Source organism: Pseudophryne corroboree, chromosome 10, assembly GCF_028390025.1.
Source record: "Pseudophryne corroboree isolate aPseCor3 chromosome 10, aPseCor3.hap2, whole genome shotgun sequence".
Taxonomy (NCBI): Eukaryota; Metazoa; Chordata; class Amphibia; order Anura; family Myobatrachidae; genus Pseudophryne; species Pseudophryne corroboree.
In genome coordinates this window covers 84,093,867-84,099,866 of record NC_086453.1, presented here as the reverse complement: position 1 = coordinate 84,099,866, position 6,000 = coordinate 84,093,867, and positions in this window count along the sequence as shown.

The following is a 6,000-nucleotide window of genomic DNA, read 5'->3' as shown; positions in this document are numbered from 1 at the left end:
AGAGAGAGCAGATTCTGTCTTCCTGAAATCAACTCTTATCTACAGGCCCTAAAGTTAGGGATGAAAGCAATGCTCCATGTGCCGATGACCAGACCAGAGGTTATAAATCCTGATAAGGGGGAGATGTCCGGATCAATCACACCTGATGGAAAATAAAGGAATTCCACATGTTTAGATGACTAAGACACTAAACGTCACGGGCCAATTGTAATAGAGTGAGAGTTTCAGAAAGTGAGAGATTTGGTAAGGTTTTGCATATTTTTTTAAAGTGGCAATCATTTACACTGCAAAACCAGGTTGATCTTGCTGTGTAAATGATTGCCACTTTAAAAAAAAAAAAACAGCAATACCTTACCAAATCTCTCACTTTCTGAAACTCTGACTCTATTACATTTGGCCTCATGGCAAAACCATTCAGGGGTGACAAGGTACAGACCCTCTCTTTGAAAGAGATTCCTGTGCCCTCTGGGCTAAACCCCCTTTCCCTGCCTGTTGCCGGGCACCTACAGTATGTAAAAATGGTGTATGTTTAGTGTTTAGGGTGGGGGCTGCTGCAGCTGAGGGCTATATCTGTCCTTCTCACTGGGAGTGTGCATCTCTTGGGGAATACAGCTACAGTATACGCTGGAGATGACCATTGCATATTCTGTGAAATTCCCCCACAACAGAACCACCTAAATTTGTCTGAGTAAGTGAGTTAGGTTTTCTGTATTTTTATTTATTTTCATTTGTTGGAGATTGTGCCATAATCTGTGTGTATTTTTAAAATATTCTTAATAATCTTTGTAACACTTTTTGTAACTAAAGCTTTGAAGTATTCTTGGAATTAAACTTAAAAAATTCTAGTTCTGATTTTCTGTGTTTTTTATGAACCAAAGCCCTGTGTGGGATGTTACCGATTTCTCAAAATATTAATAATTGTGTATGCAGGTAAGGGCCGAAGTTTGCCTTCAATTCTATATTACTGTTCCTTCTGCTGGTGGCAATGTACCGTGTTTGATTAATCTCGTATGTCAAAAGTGACCCCCACATCGCAGGCGGCAATTCTCAAATTGGCATATTTGTAGAATTGCCCGGCAGCGTCATGACAGAGGGCATTGCATAGGGGGCACTTAATAAGGGGCATCACTTCTGGGGACATAAGGGGCACTACTATTGGGGGCACTGTGTAGGCACTGTGTATGGGCACTACCACTACAGTGGACATTGCATAAGGGGCACTACTACTGAAGGCATTGTAAAAAGGGCACTACTGCTGTGGGCATTATGTGTATTTGGGGTGCTACTACAGTGGGCTTTGTATATAAGGGGCATTAATGTGTGTCATAACAAGAATAAGGGACACTACTATGTGGTGTTATGTAAATAAGATTGTGCTACTGTGCGGCGTAATTTGAATTGGGGATACTATTGGGTGACCACGCCCCTTTTGTTTTGAGCCCACGTCCCTTTTGGTTTGAGACCATGCCCATTTTTTTGCGCCGTGCGCACTCCATTTATTTCACAAGCGTGGGGGAGGGGGTGAGTTCAACCACCTCTCTAGGACCACTTTAAGCACTAGTGATCATCTGAAATATTGTCATGTGAAAATGTAGAGTTTCAGGAAGCCGAGGGTTAGAGTTAAGCTGAGAATGGGAGGCTTAGTCTGTGTGGAGAGGTGAGGATTAGGCTGCAGTGGGGGGGAGGGGGGGTTAGGGTTCAGCCCTAAGGGGAGGGTTAGGATTAGGGTTAGGTATAAGGTGCAAAATACTCACCGGAATACTGAATCATCGGAGGACTGCGCTGATAATGACTGTCACTTGGCCGTCAAGAGCTGCTGTGGCTGTCGGAAAAAGGTAAGTAGCCATTAGACCACCAGGGACAGTTTGACAACAGTTCAACATGTTCTAGAGATGTGCACCGGAAATTTTTTGGGTTTTGTGTTTTGGTTTTGGATTCGGTTCCGCGGCCGTGTTTTGGATTCGGACGCGTTTTGGCAAAACCTCCCTGAAAATTTTTTGTCGGATTCGGGTGTGTTTTGGATTCGGGTTTTATTTTTTTAAAAACCCTCAAAAACAGCTTAAATCATAGAATTTGGGGGTCATTTTGATCCCATAGTATTATTAACCTCAATAACCATAATTCCACACTCACTTCTGAACACCTCACACCTCACAATATTATTTTCTCTGACGTCCTAGTGGATGCTGGGAACTCCGTAAGGACCATGGGGAATAGCGGCTCCGCAGGAGACTGGGCACATCTAAAGAAAGCTTTAGGATCACCTGGTGTGCACTGGCTCCTCCCCCTATGACCCTCCTCCAAGCCTCAGTTAGATTTCTGTGCCCGACGAGAAGGGTGCACACTAGGGGCTCTCCTGAGCTCTTTGTGAAAGTTTTAGTTTTAGGTTTATTATTTTCAGTGAGACCTGCTGGCAACAGGCTCACTGCATCGTGGGACTAAGGGGAGAAGAAACGGACTCACCTGCGTGCAGAGTGGATCGGGTTTCTTAGGCTACTGGACATTAGCTCCAGAGGGACGATCACAGGTTCAGCCTGGATGGGTCCCGGAGCCGCGCCGCCGGCCCCCTTACAGAGCCAGAAGAGCGAAGAGGTCCGGTGAAATCGGCGGCAGAAGACGATCCTGTCTTCAGATAAGGTAGCGCACAGCACCGCAGCTGTGCGCCATTGCTCTCAGCACACTTCACACTCCGGTCACTGAGGGTGCAGGGCGCTGGGGGGGCAGCGCCCTGAGACGCAATAAATCGATAAAAACCTTATATGGCTAAAATAAATGCATCACATATAACTCCTGGGCTATATGGATGCATTTAACCCCTGCCAAAACATACAGAAAAACGGATGATAAGGACGCCGAGAAAGGGGCGGAGCCTATCTCCTCAGCACACTGGCGCCATTTTCCCTCACAGCTCAGTTGGAGGGAAGCTCCCTGGCTCTCCCCTGCAGTCACTACACTACAGAAAGGGGTTAAAAAAGAGAGGGGGGCACAAATTAGGCGCAGTATAAACAATACAGCAGCTATAAAGGGAAAAACACTTATATAAGGTTATCCCTATATATATATATATAGCGCTCTGGTGTGTGCTGGCAAACTCTCCCTCTGTCTCCCCAAAGGGCTAGTGGGTCCTGTCCTCTATCAGAGCATTCCCTGTGTGTGTGCTGTGTGTCGGTACGTTTGTGTCGACATGTATGAGGAGAAAAATGATGTGGAGACGGAGTAGAGTGTCTGTAATAGTGTTGTCACCCCCTAGGGGGTCGACACCTGAGTGGATGTACTGTTGAAATTGCGTGACAGTGTCAGCTTTGTATAAAAGACAGTGGTTGACATGAGACAGCCGGCTACTCAGCTTGTGCATGTCCAGACGTCTCATACAGGGGCTCTAAAGCGCCCGTTACCTCAGATACAGACGCCGACACGGATACTGACTCCTGTGTCGACGGTGAAGAGACAACCGTGATTTCCAATAGGGCCACTCATTGCATGATTGATGCAATGGAAAATGTTTACACTTTTCTGATAATATGAATACCACCAAAAAAAGGGGTATTATGTTTGATGAGGAAAAACTTCCTGTAGTTTTCCTAAATCTGAAAAATAAAATGAGGTGTGTGATGATGCGTGGGTTCCCCCCGATAACAATTGATAATTCTAAAAAGTTATTGGCAGTATACCTTTTCCCGCCAGAGGTTAGGGTGCGTTGGGAAACACCCCCTACAGGGGATAAGGCGCTCACACGCTTGTAAGAACAAGGGCTCTACCCTCTCTTGAGATGGCCGCCCTTAAGGATCCTGCTGATAAAAAGCAGGAGGGTATCCTAAAATGTATTTACACACATACTAGTGTTATACTGCGACCAGCAATCGCCTCAGCCTGGATGTGCAGTGCTGGGTTGGCGTGGTCGGATTCCCTGACTGGAAATATTGATATCCTAGATAAGGACAGTATATTATTGCCTATAGAACAATTAAAAGATGCATTTCTATATATGCATGATGCACAGCGGAATATTTGCCGACTGGCATCAAGTATAAGTGCGTTGTATTCTACCAGTAAAGTGGTCAGGGATTCCAAACGGCATTTGGAAGTATTGCCTTAAAAGAAGGGGATGTACCCTAGGTCGCCTCTCAAAATAAGACGCCGTATTATCAGGCGCAGTCCTGGTTGGCAAGCGGACAAAAGGGTTCCTCTTTTCTGCTCGTGACAGAGGGAGAGGAAAATGGCTGCAGAGATCAGCCAGTTCCCAGGAACAGAAACCCTTTTCCGCCTCTGCCAAGCCCTCAGTATGACGCTAGGGCTTTACAAGTTCAGACACGGTGGGGGCCCGTTCTCAGTGAATTTCAGTGCGCACTGGGCTCACTCGCAAGTAGACCCCGGGATCCTTCAGGTGTTATCTCAGGGGTACAAAATTGGAATTCGAGACGTATTCCCCTCGCCGTTTCCAAAAAGTCTGTTTTACCGACGTCTCCCACTGACAGGGAGGCAGTTTTGGAAGCCATTCACAAGCTGTATTCCCAGCAGGTGATAATTAAGGTACCCCTCCTGCAACAGGGAACGGGGTATTATTCCACACTATTGTGGTACCGAAGCCAGACGGCTCGGTAAGACCGATTTTAAAATCTAAAATCTTTGAACACTTACATACAGAGGTTCAAATTCAAAATTGAGTCACTCAGAGCAGTGATTGCAAACCTGGAAGAAGGGGACTACATGATGTCTCGGGACATCAAGGATGCTTACCTTCATGTCAAAATTTACCCTTCTCACCAAGGGTATCTCAGGTTATGGTACAGAACTGTCACTATCAGTTCAGACGCTGCCGTAGGGAGGGTCCACGGCACCCCGGGTCTTTACTGAAGTAATGACCGAAATGATGATATTCCTTCAAAGGAAGGGAATTTTTAGTTATCCTTTACTTGGACGATTCCCTGATAAGGGTAAGATCCAGGGAACAGTTGGAGATCGGTGTAGCACTATCTCAGGTAGTGTTGCGGCAGCACGATTGGATTCTCAATATTCCAGATTCGCAGCTGGTTCCGACGACTTGTCTTCTGTTCCTAGGGATGATCCTGGACACAGTCCAGAAAGAAGGTGTTTCTCCCGGAGGAAAAAGCCAGGGAGTTATCCGAGCTAGTCAGGAACCTCCTAAAACCAAACCAAGTCTCAGTGCATCAATGCACAAGGGTTCTGGGTAAAAATGGTGGTTTCCTACGAAGCAATCCCATTCGGCAGATTCCACGCAAGACTTTCCAGTGGAACCTACTGGACAAATGGTCCGGGTCGCATCTTCAGATGCATCAGCGGATAACCCTGTCACCAGGGACAAGGGTATCCCTCCTGTGGTGGTTGCAGAGTGCTCATCTTCTAGAGGGCCGCAGATTCGGCATTCAGGACTGGATCCTGGTGACCACGGATGCCAGCCTGCGAGGCTGGGGAGCAGTCACACAGGGAAGAAATATCCAGGGCTTATGGTCAAGCCTGGAGACATCACTTCACATAAATATCCTGAAGCTAAGGGCCATTTACAATGCTCTAAGCTTAGCAAGACCTCTGCTTCAAGGTCAGCCGGTGTTGTTCCAGTCGGACAACATTACGGCAGTCACCCACGTAAACAGACAGGGTGCCACAAGAAGCAGGAGGGCAATGGCAGAAGCTGCAAGGATTCTTCGCTGGGCGAAAAACCATGTGATAGCACTGTCAGCAGTTTTCATTCCGGGAGTGGACAACTGGGAAGCAGATTTCCTCAGCACGACCTCCACCCGGGAGAGTAGGGACTTCACCCAGAAGTCTTCCACATGATTATAAACCGTTGGGAAAAACTCGACAGGTATTGCGCCAGGTCAAGGGACCCTCAGGCAATAGCTGTAGATGCTCTGGTAACACCGTGGGTGTACCAATCAGTGTATGGGTTCCCTCCTCTGCCTCTCATACCCAAGGTACTGAGATTGATAAGATGGAGAGGAGTAAGCACTATATTAGTGGCTCCGGATTGGCCAAGAAGGA